This window comes from Mustelus asterias, chromosome 8 (assembly GCF_964213995.1).
Source record: "Mustelus asterias chromosome 8, sMusAst1.hap1.1, whole genome shotgun sequence".
Taxonomy (NCBI): Eukaryota; Metazoa; Chordata; class Chondrichthyes; order Carcharhiniformes; family Triakidae; genus Mustelus; species Mustelus asterias.
Genome location: NC_135808.1, coordinates 132,800,745 through 132,817,097, shown reverse-complemented (window position 1 = coordinate 132,817,097; position 16,353 = coordinate 132,800,745).

Sequence of the window (16,353 nt, the reverse complement as noted above, 5' to 3'; positions counted from 1 at the left end):
GTTAGTTTATTTATTAGGATTTATTTATTGGTATTTATTAGTCCAGACATAAAATAACACACCTCAATATACACATGGTGGTGATATCACTGGAATTGTAATCCAGAGACCTCTGCTAATACTCGTAAAACATGGCTTCAAATCCCACCCCGACAGGTGGTAGAATTCAAATTCAATGAATAAATCTGGACTCCAAAGCTGGACTTGGTCATTGTTTAAACCCATGTTGTTACCTGGTTTCCTTTCGGGAAGGAAGCCTTCTTGCTATGGAGGAAGTGCAGAGAAGGTTTAGCAGACCGATTCCTGGGATGGCGAGACTGGCGTATGAGGAGAGATTGAGTCGGTTAGGATTGTGTTCACTCGAGTTTAGAAGAGTGGGAGGGGATCTCATAGAAACTTATAAAATTCTAACAGGACTGGACAGGGTCGATGCAGGAAGGATGTTTCCAATGGTGGGGGAGTCCAGAACCAGGGGTCGCAGTCTGAGGATACAGGCTAGACCATTTAGAACGGAGGTGAGGAGACATTTCTTCACCCAGAGTGTGATGAATGTGTGGAATTCACTATCACAGAATGTAGTTGAGTCTAAAACATTGTATGTTTTCGAGAAGAATTTAGATCTCGCTCTTGGGGCGAAGGGGATCAAAGGATTTGGAGGGTAAGGGAAGACGGGATCAGGCAATTGAGGTGGATGATCAGTCGTGATCATAATGAATGGCGGAGCAGGCTCGAAGGGCAGAATGGCCTCCTCCTGCTCCTATTTTCTACATTTCTATGGTTTACCAGCCTGGCCTATGTGTGAATCCAGCAATTTCCATAGAAGAATTCATAGAATTCCTACAGTGCAGAAGGAGGCCATTCGGCCCATCGAGCCTGCACTGACCACAATCCCACCCAGGCCCTATCCATATAACTCTGCGTATTTACCCTGCTAATCCCCCCTGACTAAGGGGCAATTTAGCATGGCCAATCAACCTAACCCACACATCTTTGGAGTGTGGGAGGAAACCAGAGCACCCGGAGAAAACCCACGCAGACAGAGGGAGAATGTGCAAACTCCACACAGACAGTGACCCAAGGCCGATTGACAATAACTCTGGAATTGAAAGCTGTTTCTCATTAGTGATGACCAGGGCAACTATAATCAACTATTGTAAAAACCCATCTGGTTCACTGATGTCCTTTAGGGAAGGAAATCTGCCATCCTTACCTGGTCTGGCCTACATGTGACTCCAGAGCCACAGCAATGTGATTGCCTCTCAACTGCCCTCTGAAATGGCTGAGTGAGACACTCAGTTCAAGGGGCAATTAGGAATGGGCAATAAATGCTGACCCATGAACGAATAAAATAAACTCAAGTATGTGAGTGTAAAAGGTTCAGAGAGCTAGGCGATGATAGGGATCTAGATGAGTATACGGCTTGTAGGAAGGGACTTAAGAAAGAAATTAGGAGAACCAGAAGGGGTCACGAGAAGGCCTTGGCAGCTAAGATTAAGGAGAACCCTAAGGCATTCTATAAATATGTGAAGAGTAAAAGGATGAGATGTGAAGGAATAGGGCCTATAAAAGCTGAAGGTGAGAAAGTCTGTACAGAACCGGAAGAAATAGCAGAGGTGCTTAATGAATATTTTACCTCGGTATTCATGATGGAAAAAGACCTGGGTGGTTGTACTACAGGATTGAGGCAGACTGAAAAGATTGAGCATGTGGACATTAAGAAAGAGGATGTGTTGGAAATTTTGAATAGCATCAAGATAGATAAGTCGCCGGGACTGGATGGGATGTACCCCAGGTTACTGTGGGAGGTGAGGGAAGAGATTGCAGAGCCTCTGCCGATGATCTTTGCGTCGTCGTTGGAGACGGGAGAGGTTCCGGAGGATTGGAGGATTGCGGATGTGGTTCCTATTTTCAAGAAAGGGAATAGGGATAGCCCAGGAAATTACCGACCAGTGAGTCTAACCTCAGTAGTTGGTAAGTTGATGGAGAAGATCCTGAAGGACAGGATTTATGAACATTTAGAGAAGTTTAGTATGCTCAAAAGTAGTCAGCACGGCTTTGTCAAAGGCAAATCATGCCTTACGAGCCTGGTGGAGTTCTTTGAAAATGTGACTTAAGACATTGATGAAAAAAAAGCGGTAGATGTGGTTTACATGGACTTCAGCAAGACGTTCGATAAGGTCCCCCATGCAAGACTTCTCGAGAAAGTGGAGGGCATGGGATCCAAGGGGCTGTTGCCTTGTGGATTCAGAACTGGCTTGCCTGCAGAAGGCAGAGAGTGGTTGTAGAGGGGTCTTTTTCTGAATGGAGGTCGGTCACCAGTGGAGTGCCCCAGGGATCTGTTCTGGGACCCTTGCTAGTTGTCATTTTCATAAATGACCTGGATGAGGAAGTGGAGGGATGGGCTGGTAAGTTTGCCGACGACATGAAGGTTAGTGGTCTTGTGGATAGGTTGGAGGGATGTTAGAAGCTGCAGCGTGACATCGATAGGATTCAAGACTGGGCGGAGAAGTGGCAGATGGACTTCAACCCGGATAAATGCGTCGTGGTCCATTTTGGCAGGTCAAATGGGATGAAGGAGTATAATATCAAGGGTAAGACTCTTAGCAGTGTAGAGGATCAGAAGGACCTTGGGGTCCGGGTCCATAGGACTCTAAAATCGGCCCCGTAGGTGGAGGAGGTGGTTAAGAAGGCGTATGGTGTGCTGACCTTCATCAATCGAGGGATTGAGTTTAGGAGTCGGGAGATAATGATGCAGGTATGTAAGACCCTCGTCAGACCCCACTTGGAGTACTGTTCCGGTCACCTCATTACAGGAGGGATGTGGAAATGATTGAAAGGGTGCAGAGAAGATTTACAAGGATGGTGCCTGGATTGGTTGGCGTGCCTTATGAGGATAGGCTGAGGGAACTCGGTCTTTTCTCCTTGGAGAGACGAAGGATGAGAGGTGACCTGATAGAGGTGTACGAGGTGTTGAGAGGTATAGATCGGGTGGATTCTCGGAGGCTTTTTCCCAGGGCTGAAATGGCTGCTATGAGAGGACACAGGTTTAAAGTGCTGGGGAGTAGGTACAGAGGAGTTGTCAGGGGTAAGTTTTTCACACAGAGGGTGGTGGGTGAGTGGAATCGGCTGCCGTCAGTGGTGGTGGAGGCAAACTCGATAGGGTCTTTTAAGAGACTTCTGGATGAGTACATGGGATTAATAGGATTGAGAGTTATAGGTAAGCCTGCATATAGGCCTAGGTAGGTAGGGACATGACCGGTGCAATTTGTGGGCCGAAGGGCCTGTTTGTGCTGTATTTTTTCTATGTTCTATGTGTAGTGTGATGCCAATCGTATTGCTATCCAGCTGCAACCTGGCCTGGCACTTCCCACAGTTCGGGTTCTGTTTAAAATTTTGGTTTAAGTTCCATGTTCCGCATGAACTTCTAAAAATCGAATATTGTTTGTATTTGTGTTTAACATTTAACTGCAAGTATTGTTTAGCTTCTGAACCTCTCCCACGGGCCTCGGGTTGGGAGATAGAAGATTTCTACTGGCTTTTTAAGTCGCAATTTTTCTTAAAACTATCAATCTGGCAGCAGTAGAGAGGGTTAATTAGTTCAGAAAACTGGCTGTAATTGGTCTCTGCTGTTCTCGGGCTCAGATGTGTGGCCACCATGTGGGCCGGCAAAGATGGCGATTGCAAAGCATGATGGGATAGGATGGCCAAGTATGTGTAAAGACTGAGATAAGCAGATGGGACTGTGACAAGGGGAATTTCACAGTAACTACATTGCACTGTTAATGTAAGCCGACTTGTGACTAATAAATAAACTTTAAGCGGGCGGCAGCCTTAGATATCGGGAATACTCGAGAACTAGGCCATCCCAAAGACAATGGACGCTCTCTGGTCAAACATACTTGTTTACCAGACAAAGGGGCGCCTTAACCCTTTATTTGGGAGGGAGGTATGTGACCTATGTGCCTCCAGCACCCACAGGCGTGGCTGCTTGATACCCACCCGGAGATCGGTGTGGCAGCACCCGATTGGCCTCCATCGATCAGGGTGAGCGAACCCTGATCGATTGATTGGTAGTGATCGAGGGTCCGCCCTGAAGGGCGCAAAATAATCAAAGGATAAAGATAGTCCCTTTGTTCAGAACATATAAAAGCAGACACTCGCCGTGTGACCAGCACTGAGTGTGATTTTGGACAGAGTGTGGACGTTTGGCGAGGAGGGCCGCGTGTTGTTCCTTTGTTTTTCTAACGTTTTCTCTCTGTAGGAATTGGTTTCTCCTGTTCTTCAGGGGAGGAGGGGAGCTGTTGGTGAGTATCTGGTAAGTGGTCACGGTCTATTTTTTGAAGGCTTTAAAATAGTACTCGAATTTGCGATATGATTAATAAATATCTAAAAGAAAATAAATAATTGAATAAAATAATTATGTAATTAGTTAAAGGTCAAAAATGTGGCAAGCTTTTTTTAAATACCAGGAAAAAATGGAATTTTAAAATAGTTTATGTTGTAGCTCGGTATCTATTCAGCTCATTGCCAAAAGCAATCTGTTATTGGTATCAATTTTAGTTGTTCTACAGTTAAAGTGTTTTCTAATCACTGACCTTGCCTGGGACATGCCAGTGTAGCTGTCATCACAATCCGTTCCATAATCCACTTACATTTACACCAACAACATCCTTTATTCTTCCAAACGTCCAGATCACTTCTCCGTTCAACCTTTCCTTCAATGAAAATATGTTTAGGTCACTCCTGTTGTGCTTAACATTGTAAGAAGTCTCACAACGCCAGGTTAAAGTCCAACAGGTTTATTTGGTAGCAAATACCATAAGCTTTCGGAGCGCTGCTCCTTCGTCAGATGGAGTGGAAATGTGCTCTCACTTTTCCACTCCATCTGACGAAGGAGCAGCGCTCCGAAAGCTTATGGTATTTGCTACCAAATAAACCTGTTGGACTTTAACCTGGTGTTGTGAGACTTCTTGCTGTGTTCACCCCAGTCCAACGCCGGCATCTCCACATCGTGCTTAACATTTACCAGTTGTTTGGTCTCCAGAAACTTATCTCCAAACTAATTTTTCCTCATGATTCAGTACAGTTTGAGAGAAACAAGTTGAAAACAAATAACTTTGGGAAAGAGCAGAGCAGCGGCACTTCGAAAGGGTAAAGGGAGCGAGATTTCACTCGGAGAGCAGTATGAAGGAACAAGAGATGGGTGGCTGTAAAAAGCGGCTGGTGGGAGTGGTGCATGAGTAGAGTTCAAAATGAGATGTCAAGAGTAAGGAATCACATCAGCACAGGGACTGAGCTGAGTGGTGGGAATTCAATTTTCTAGTCTCTGGTTTATAATTGTTTGAAAAGTAAAGGCATGACAGGACAGCTGAGCTGAGTGGAATGTACAGCCTGTGACACGTGGGAAATAATGGGTGCTTCCCATGTACAGGAAGTGTCATCAGGTGCAGAAAATTAAGATCTGGGTTTTGGTGATTGAGTGATGGCTGGAGTCACTGCGGTGCATCCTGAGGCTGAAAACTATGTGGATACCACACATCGGGAGGTAACTATTCTGCGGGTTAAGAGAGTATATCGGCAGAGAGGGAATAAGAACGAAGAACAAAGAAAATTACGGCACAGGAACAGGCCCTTTGGCCCTGCAAGCTTGCACCGACCATGCTGCCCGACTGAACTAAAACCCCTACCTTTCCGGGAACCATATCCCTCCATTCCCATCCTATTCATGTATTTGTCCAGACACCCCTTAAACCTCACTATCGTATCTGCTTCCACTACCTCCCCCGGCTGCGAGTTCCAGGCACCCACCACCCTCTGTGTAAAAAACTTGCTTTATACATCTCCTTTAAACCTTGGGTGACTACCAGACAGATTGGAGCACTGCCTCCTGTGTCCATCGTGCTCACTAACCGGTGATAATCGTGGGGGACGTTAATCTACGGAGTAAACCTGAGCTCTAATACTACAGAGGATGAATTCTTGGAATGTGTACAGGATGGTTTTCTAGAGTAGTGGAAGCACCCCTCCAGTGGAAGGGGATGAGTTATTTCACATCTAGTATTACGCAATCATATCATAAAATCATTAAATGCCTACAGTGCAGAAGGAGGCCATTTGGCCCATCGGGTCTGCACCAACTCTCCAACAGAGCACCCTACTCAGGCTCTATCCCCCTACCGTCATGTATTTATCCTGCTATTCTTCCTAACCTACACATCCTAGGACAGTAAGAGCAGGATTTTTCAGCTGCACTCGCCCCAAGATCGGAAAATCCCGCTCAATGTCAACGGACCTTTGCAAGGTCTTGAACCACATGCTACGGTTCCAGTGGCAGGCAGGATGGAAAAATTCCATGGCAAATAACAATTTAACATGGCCAATCCATGGGCGGCACAGTGACACAGTGGTTAGCACTGCTGCCTCACAGCACCAGGGACCCAGGTTCGATTCCTGGCTTAGGTCACTGTCTGTGTGGAGTTTGCACATTCTCCCCGTGTCTTCGTGGGTTTCCTCCAGGTGCTCTGGTTTCCTCCCACAGTCCAAAAGATGTGCTAGTTAGGTGCATTGGCCATGCTAAATTCTCCCTCAGTGTACCCAAACAGGCGCCTGAGTGTGGCGACTACGGGATTTTCACAGTAACTTCATTGCAATATTAATGTAAGCCTACTTTGTGACACTAATAAATAAATTAACTTTAATCCACCTCACCTGCACATCTTTGGACCGTGGGAGGAAACCCACACAGACACGGGGAGAATGTGCAAACTCCTCACAGACAGTGACCCAAGCCGGTAATTGAACCCTGGCGCTGTGAGGCAGCAGTGCTAACCATTGTGCCACCGTGCTGCCCCAAGAGAAAGGATTAATTAATAATCTCATGGTGATGAGCCTTTAGGGGTATGTGACAATAATATGATGGAATTTTACATTAAGCCTGAAAGTGACATAGTTCAGTTATTGTTCCCAATGTAGCTCAGTTGCTGTAGTAGTATGGGTAGCATGTCCCTTTAAGGTGTGGGCGGGGGGGTGTTTCTCGAGGACCATGTGATCAGTCCAAACCCCCATGGTGGGAAGCCGAGTTGATTGGCAGAAGAATGCGTACCACGGTCGAGGAGGGACTTGCACTTGGAGCCAGTGGACCATTCGCATTGTAATTTAGTCTGACCTTGTTATTGTTATTGTTTGGATTCAAGCCCTCGATCTGTTACATTGGCGACGAGGAAAAACTTTGAAGTCATCAGGGATCGCAGTGTCCAGCTGGAGGGGAAGGAGACTTGAACATTGAGAATATGAAGAAGTAATTAGTCAGGTACATTTACTCAGGACAATGCTTATAATTGGGAAAATCGCGCTATTTGACGCTGAAGTAGACATGTGGGGACCGTACATAGACAGGCTGCGTTACGTCTTTGTAGCGAATGAAATAACAGCTGGAAACTAGTGAAAGGTTATTTTGCTGACAGCCTGTGGCCCACAAACCTCTAGTTCAATGGGAAAAAATAGGAGGATTTAAAACGGGAGGGTTTCTCACTGTTTTTTCAGTGAAGTAAGCAATGGTAGTTTACGGCACTCTGTGCAATACAGAGGCCAGAATGTGAATCCCACCGGCGGGGGGGGGGGGGGGGGGGGGGTGACCGACTTGTGAAGCTGGCTGCTGAGCGTCAGGGGCATCATTGCCAATCACCTCCACTGATCGCGGGATCAATGTGAGATCAGGGATCAATAACCCAGGGTGGATCAGTATGAGATCCTGTGTGAGATTATGGATCAATAACTCAGAATGGATCACCGTGGGATCCAGTGTGGTATCAATGATCAATAACTTGGAGTGGATCCGTTTGTGGTATCCAGTGTGGTATCAGTGATCAATAACCTGGAGTGGATTATTGTTGGCTCCAGTTTGGTATCAGTGATCAACAACCCAGAATGGATCAGTGCAGGGTCCAGTGTGAAATCAGGGATCAATAACCCAGAATGGATCAGTGCGGGATCCAGTGTGAGATTATGGATCAATAACTCAGACTGGATCAGTGTGGGATCCCATGCAGGATCAGTGATCAACAATCCAGAGTGGATCTGTATGAGATCCAGTGCGGCATCAGGGACCAATAACTGGAGTGAATCAGTGCAGGATCCAGTGCATGATCAGTGATCAATAACCCGGAGTGGATCTGTGTGGGATCCAGTGTGGGATCAGGGTCCAAAGCCTGGAGTGGATCACTGCAGGATCAGGGATCAATAATCTGGAATGGAACAGTGCGGGATCAGGAATCAATAGCCTGGAATGGAACAGTGTTGGGATCAGGGACCAATAACCCGGAGTGGATCACTGCAGGATCAGTGATCAATAGCCTGGAATGGAACAGTGTTGGGGTCTGGGATCAATAGTCTTCAGTGGATCCGTGCGGGATCCAGTGCGTGAACATTGATCAATAACCCGGAGCGGATCAGTGCAGGATCAGGGATCAATAGCCCGCAGTGGATCAGTGCGGGATCCAGTGGATCAGTCTGCAGGGAGCGGAAACTGGAGTCGGTGCAGGCGCCGCCGTTGCGACCGCTCTTGGATCGGGACTGGGGGATTTTCCGTTCCCGGCAGCAGCGGCGGAGCTCCCGGGTCGCCGGCACTGCCCGAGCCGGAGAGAAGGAGCTGCTGAGGGAGGGGAATGTGTCTGGATCAGGGTAAGATACTGGAGCAGTGAGGCTTGTAGCGGTGCTGGGGTCAGGGCAGAGAATGTTTCTGCATCAGAATCAGATATTGGGACCACACTCGCTGTTACAATGTGTGTAATTCCAGCTTGTATCAGAGCTGCTAACCAGGGAGGAATGATCTTGTAAATATATATTAAAATAGCAATATCAAGCTTGTCTGGGGAGTGCTTTAATCATTCTTACAGATTTGATGGAAATATTGGAGCAAGGTGAGTGTAAGCTTGCCTTGGAGAAGCAGGTTGTTACAGTAAAATATTGTAGCAAAGGCGAGGCCGGCCGGGGGATCAGCATACTGTCTCTGTTCACTCTCTGCGTTGTATTTATTGAGTGTTTATGCTGGGGTTTATCTCCAGGGGAAGTTCCCCCTCCCCATCGCCCCCATTCACAGAGGAACATTGCTCTCTGTGTCATTTCCCAGCCTTTTGTTGCTGTCAGCAGCTGGTATCTTGGTAACAGCAGGCGGTGACACAGAATGGGGCAGCTTCCCACTTCCGCGTGAGCTCGGACAATGAATTATATCCAGCTTGCATCATTATTTCATTTATTGTTTATTCCCGTTTCCATTTCTGGGTTCATATTTTATGTTTTATTTTTGCACATGCGCTTTTGAATTAATCCCCCCACCCCGCCAGAAATCAGCGCCATTCACACAGCAATAATAACAACCTGAAAATGGGAGGGTCTGTTTCCATAGAATCCCCACAGTGCAGAAGAGGCTACTTGGCCCATCAGCTCTGCACTCTCTCTCCCAAAGTGCACCCTACCTAGGTTCAATGCCCAGCCTTATCCCCGTATTCCCGTGACCCTGCTCAATTCCTGGTTTGGGTCCCCGTCTGTGTGGAGTTTGCACATCCTCCCCGTGTCTGCGTGGGTTTCCTCCGGGTGCTCCAATTTCCTTCCACATTTGATTTAATTCGATTTATTATTGTCACATGTATTAGCATACAGTGAAAAGTATTGTTTCTTGCGCGCTATACAGACAAAGCATACTGTTCATAGAGAAGGAAACGAGAGAGTGCAGAATGTAGTGTTACTGTCATAGCTAGGGTGTAGAAAAAGATCAACTTAATGCAAGGTAAGTCCATTCAAAAGTCTGACAGCAGCAGGAAAGAAGCTGTTCTTGAGTCAGTTGGTACGTGACTTCAGACTTTTGTATCTTTTTCCTGACGGAAGAAGGTGGAAGGGAGAATGTCCAGGGTGCGTGGGGTCCTTAATTATGCTGGCTGCTTTGCTGAGGCAGCGGGAAGTGTAGACAGAGTCAATGGATGGGAGGCTGGTTTGGTACATTTCAAAAGATGTGCTAGTTAGGTGCGTTGGCCATGCTAAATTCTCCCTCAGTGTACCTGAACAGGCAGCAGACTGTGGCGGTTAGGGGATTTTCACAGTAGCTTCATTACAGCGTTAATGTAAGCCTACATCTGACACCAATAAATAAACTTTGTGGGAGGAAACCGGAGCACCCGGAGGAAACCCACGCAGACACGGGGAGAATGTGCGAACTGTACACAGACAGTCATCCAAGCTGGGAATCGGACCCGGGTCCCTGGCACTATGAGGCAGCAGTGCTAACCACTGTGCCACCGTGCTGCCGTTTCTGTGCCACCATCTGGTCACACAGGTGCCATGCAGGTCACAGCACATTTCAACACCTAGAATTGAACAGATGCACATTTGGCTTTTGAGGAAGTGTAAGGATGGCTTTTGGCTTTTGAGGAAGTAACCAGGATGATAGGGAGTGGGATAGCTTGATCTTGGTTTCAGATAAAGCTCGGCACAACATCGTGGGCCGAAGGGCCTGTTCTGTGCTGTACTGTTCTATGTTCTATGTCTATGTTCTATGAATGTCAGAAAGCAACAAACTGCAGAGGCTGCGGATTCAAAATAGAAGCAGAAAAGACTGGAAATATTCAGCAGGTTAGGGCAGCATCTGTGTGGAGAGAGAGAAACTGAAACATGGCTTTGGATCTGGGAGCTATTCATCGGAACTAGGAACAGTTAGAAATGTGACAGGTTTGAGGCAAAACAGCATTTTCTGCTTTTATATATATGTTTTTTTGAATTTGATTACTGTTTAAACAGTCATAGAATTGTAGAATGGTTACAGCACAGGAGACCATTTGGCCCATCAAATCCATACTAGCTCTCTTCAAGAGCAGTACTAACCACTGTGCCATCGTGCCGTCCTGTCTTTGTTTTTCCAGTTAGTTAAATGTGTGTCTTCTCATTCTTGCGCTCCCTTCAATGGAAACAGTCTCTCTTTATCTACTCTGTCTAGACTCCTTGAAATTTGAAAGCATATATCATATATTTGGCATAGAGCCACTGGAAATAACCGGGTATTAATGTTATCCCAGCACTCTGTAACTGTCCTTCATGGGGCTGTCAGTGATTTTTGATCACTTTAATTAAATACATCTTGCAATTAACTTTTGTCTGAGGAAAGCAGAGTTGCTCAAGAATTTCTGCTTGTGAGTAATCTCTTTCAAGGCATCAGAGGGACTTGCGGATACTGTGAGAAGGTGGAATCATAGAAATCATAGAAACCCTACAGTGCAGAAGGAGGCCATTCGGCCCATCGTGTTTGCACCGACCACAATCCCACCCAGGCCCTACCCCCACATATTTACCCGCTAATCCCTCTAACCTACGCATCCCAGGACTCTAAGGGGCAATTTTTAACCTGGCCAATCAACCTAACCTGCACATCTTTGGACTGTGGGAGGAAACCGGAGCACCCGGAGAAAACCCACGCAGACACGAGGAGAATGTGCAAACTCCACACAGACAGTGACCCGAGCCGGGAATCGAACCCGGGACCCTGGAGCTGTGAAGCAGCAGTGCTAACCACTGTGCTACCGTGCTGCCCACAATTGTGGTAGAAGATCAGCCATGAATGGTGGAGCAGGCTTGGATGGCCTCCTCCTGCTCCAATTCCTTATGCTTTCAAATCATCAACATGCATCCATCATTCTTTTCCCTCTCTCTTAGACCAACTTTCCGGGGAGGTGATGGCCTATTGGTATTATCGCTGGACTATTAATCCAGTAACTCAGCTAATAGGGGGACTCGTGTTCAAATCCCGCCACAGTAGTTGATGGAATTTGAATGCAATTAAAAAAATCTGGAATTCAGAATCGACTGATGACCATGAAACCATTGTCAATTGTCAGAAAAACCCATCTGGTTCACTAATGTTCCTATCGGGAAGGAAATCTGCTGTCCTTACCTGGTCTGGCCTACATGTGACTCCAGAGCCACAGCAATGTGGTTGACTCTCAACTACCCTCGGGCAACTAGGAATGGGCAGTAAGTGCCGGCCAGCCAGTGACGCCCCTGTCCCAGGGATTAATTTTTAAAAATCTTCCTCCGGCTCCAACAGGCAGCCGGAGCTCTCTGCTGTCATGTACAGGAGATGGGAGTTTAATTGTTAATTATTTATCATTAACCCTGAGACCCGGGCTAATTGATGCACAACATATGAACGTGAGGTGGATTTAGGAATTGTCTGTTTACCGGAAAGAAATCATAGTAAACCTTAGCCCTCAACTGGAATATTGTGCAAGGTACTGGGTGTCAAGGCTACGTGGCACAGAGGAGTTTTTACGGGATGATAGCAGTCCCATGGAAGGTGGGATTGTTCTGTTTCAGGCAGAGAAGGCTAAAAGGGAGGTTGAATAGAGACTGGCCTAGCTTAGACTGCCCTCTCTGTGACACCAGATCCACAGAGATGTGATTGATTCTGAACTGCCCACTGAGATGGCCGAGCGAGCCACTCAATTCAAGGGCAATTAGGGATGGGCAATAAAGAATAAAAAACAGAGAACAGTACAGCGCAGGAACAGGCCCTTCGGCCCTCCAAGCCTGCGCCGATCATGATGCCTGCCTAAACTAAAACCGTATGCACTTACAGAGTCCGTATCTTTCCATCCTATTCATATATTTGTCTAGTTGCCCCTTAAATGCCACTATCGTACCTAAACCCACCACCTCCCCGGGCAGCACGTTCCAGACATTCACCACCGTCTGTGTAAAAAAAAATTGTGTCGCACATCTCCTCTAAACTTTTCCCCATGCACCTTAAACCTATATCCCCTAGTACTTGATTTTTCTACCCTAGGAAAGAGCACCTGATTTTCCACTCTGTCTATGCCACTCATAATCTTGTAAACCTCTTATCAGGTCACCCCCTCAATATCCGTTGTCCCAGTGAGAACAAATCGAGTTTATCCAACCTCTCCTCATAGCTAATACCCTCCAGACCAGGCGACATCCTGGTAAACCTCTTCTGTACCCTCTCCAAAGCATCCACATCCTTCTGGTAGTGTGGCGACCAGAATTGTACACAATATTGTAAATGAGGCCTGACTAAGTGATGCGCTATCAATAAGGCGAAAGACTACCGATATGCCAATATAAGTGTAGGCTTTTATTCACAACAGAATCAGGAGCAGATCCCAACAATTAACCGACCTGGACTGAACAAGGGGGAGGAGACAGCCACCTTTATACTAGGTGCTGAGGGGAGGAACCAAACTGGAAGGGGATGTGTCCAGGTATGACAAACACACACAACGGTGGTCCATATAGGACAAAGGCACAACTGAGGTCCACCACACTAAGATTCTGTACAGCTGCAGCATGACCTGCCAATTCCTATACTCAATGCCCCGACCGATGAAGGCAAGCATGCCGTGTGCCTTCTTGACTTCCTTATCCACCTGGGCTGCCACTTTCAGTGGATAGAAGCAAATTGCTGCAGATGGTGGAATCTGAAACTAAAAGAGAAAATGCTGGAAAATCTCAGCAGGTCTGGCAGCATCTCTGAGGAGAGAAAAGAGTCATAGAGTCATAGAGGCCCTTTGGCCCAACTTGTCCATGCCGCCCTTTTTTTAAACACCTAAGCTAATCCCAATTGCCCGCATTTGGCCCGTATCCCTCTATACCCATCTTACCCATGTAACTATCTAAATGCTTTTTAAAAGACAAAATTGTACCCGCCTCTACTACTACCTCTGGCAGCTTGATCCAGACACTCACCACCCTCTGTGTGAAAAAATTGCCCCTCTGGACACTTTTGTATCTCTCCCCTCTCACCTTAAACCTATGCCCTCTAGTTTTAGACTCCCCTACCTTTGGGAAAAGATCTTGACTATCTAGCTGATCTGTGCCCCTCATTATTTTATAGACCTCTATAAGATCACCTCTCAGCCTCCTACGCTCCAGAGAAAAAAGTCCCAGTCTATCCAGCCTCTCCTTATAACGCAAACCATCAAGTCCCGGTAGCATCCTAATAAATGTTTTGAGTTTTGAGTCCAAATGACCCTTTGTCAAAGCCCTTTGACAAAGCTTTGACAGAGGGCTTTGACAAAGAGTCATCTGGACTCGAAACGTCAGCTCTTTTCTCTCCTTACAGATGCTGTCAGACCTGCTGAGAATTTCCAGCATTTTCTCTTTTGGTTGCCACTTTCAGTGATCGATGGACATGTACGCCCAAATTTCTCTGTCTATCAATACTCCTGAGGGTTCTGCCATTTACTGTGTAATAAATGCTTGCCTTGCCGGTGACGCCCACGTCCTATGGAAAAATAAAGAAAAATGAAATCAAATCCATCCACTTGCCAGAAGGAATTGTTTCTCCCAATTTTCTCTATCAAATTCCTCAAAATTCTGTCTCTATCCCTTTTTGTCCTCTGCCTTAAACTAAACAATCCCAGCTTCCACCTAACTGTGCTCCCTCATGCTATCATCCTGTAAAACCTCTGAACCCTTTCATAGTCTCATAAAATGTGGCGCTCAGAACTGCACAATATTCCAGCTGAAGCTTAAAGTCTAACATGATGTCCTTGTTTTTGCATCCAGTGCCCCCTATTTACAAAGACTCACACATGTTTTCTAAACTGTCTTCTCACCTGCCACCTTTAAAGTCCAGTGAATAGAACATAGAACATAGAACATAGGACATTACAGCGCAGAACAGGCCCTTCGGCCCACGATGTTGCACCGACCAGTTAAAAAAACAAACTGTGACCCTCCAACCTAAACCAATTTCTTTTCGTCCATGAACCTATCTACGGATCTCTTAAACGCCCCCAAACTAGGCGCATTTACTACTGATGCTGGCAGGGCATTCCAATCCCTCACCACCCTCTGGGTAAAGAACCTACCCCTGACATCGGTTCTATAACTACCCCCCCTCAATTTAAAGCCATGCCCCCTCGTGCTGGATTTCTCCATCAGAGGAAAAAGGCTATCACTATCCACCCTATCTAAACCTCTAATCATCTTATATGTTTCAATAAGATCCCCTCTTAGCCGCCGCCTTTCCAGCGAAAACAATCCCAAATCCCTCAGCCTCTCCTCATAGGATCTCCCCTCCATACCAGGCAACATCCTGGTAAACCTCCTCTGCACCCTCTCCAAAGCCTCCACATCCTTCCTGTAATGTGGGGACCAGAACTGCACACAGTACTCCAAGTGCGGCCGCACCAGAGTTGTGTACAGTTGCAACATAACGCTACGACTCCTAAATTCAATCCCCCTACCAATAAACGCCAAGACACCATATGCCTTCTTAACAACCTTATCTACTTGATTCCCAACTTTCAGGGATCTATGCACACATACACCTAGATCCCTCTGCTCCTCCACACTATTCAAAGTCCTCCCGTTAGCCCTATACTCAACACATCTGTTATTCCTACCAAAGTGAATTACCTCACACTTCTCCGCATTAAACTCCATCCGCCACCTCTCGGCCCAACTTTGCAACCTGTCTAAGTCTTCCTGCAAACTACGACACCCTTCCTCACTGTCTACCACACCACCGACTTTGGTGTCATCAGCAAATTTGCTAATCCACCCAACTATACCCTCATCCAGATCATTAATAAATATTACAAACAGCAGTGGCCCCAAAACAGATCCCTGAGGTACACCACTTGTAACCGCACTCCATGATGAATATTTACTATCAACCACCACCCTCTGTTTCCTATCCGCTAGCCAATTCCTGATCCAATTTCCTAGATCACCCCCAATCCCATACATCTGCATTTTCTGCAGAAGCCTACCATGGTGAACCTTATCAAACGCCTTACTAAAATCCATATATACCACGTCCACTGCCTTGCCCCCATCCACCTCCTTGGTCACTTTCTCAAAAAACTCAATAAGGTTAGTAAGGCACGACCTACCTGCCACAAAACCATGCTGACTATCACCTATCAATTCATTACTCTCCAAATAACTATAAATCCTATCCCTTATAATTTTTTCCAACATCTTGCCGACAACAGAAGTGAGACTCACCGGTCTATAATTCCCGGGGAAGTCTCTGTTCCCCTTCTTAAACAATGGGACAACATTCGCTAACCTCCAATCTTCTGGTACTATACCAGAGGCCAACGACGACCTGAAGATCAGAGCCAGAGGCTCTGCAATCACTTCTCTTGCCTCCCAGAGAATCCTTGGATAAATCCCATCCGGACCAGGGGATTTATCTATTTTCAGACCCTCCAGAATATCCTGCACATCCTCCTTATCAACTGTAATACTGTCTATTCTACTCCCTTGCAACCCAGTGTCCTCCTCAGCTATATTCATGTCCCCTTGCGTGAACACCGAAGAGAAATATTGGTTCAATGC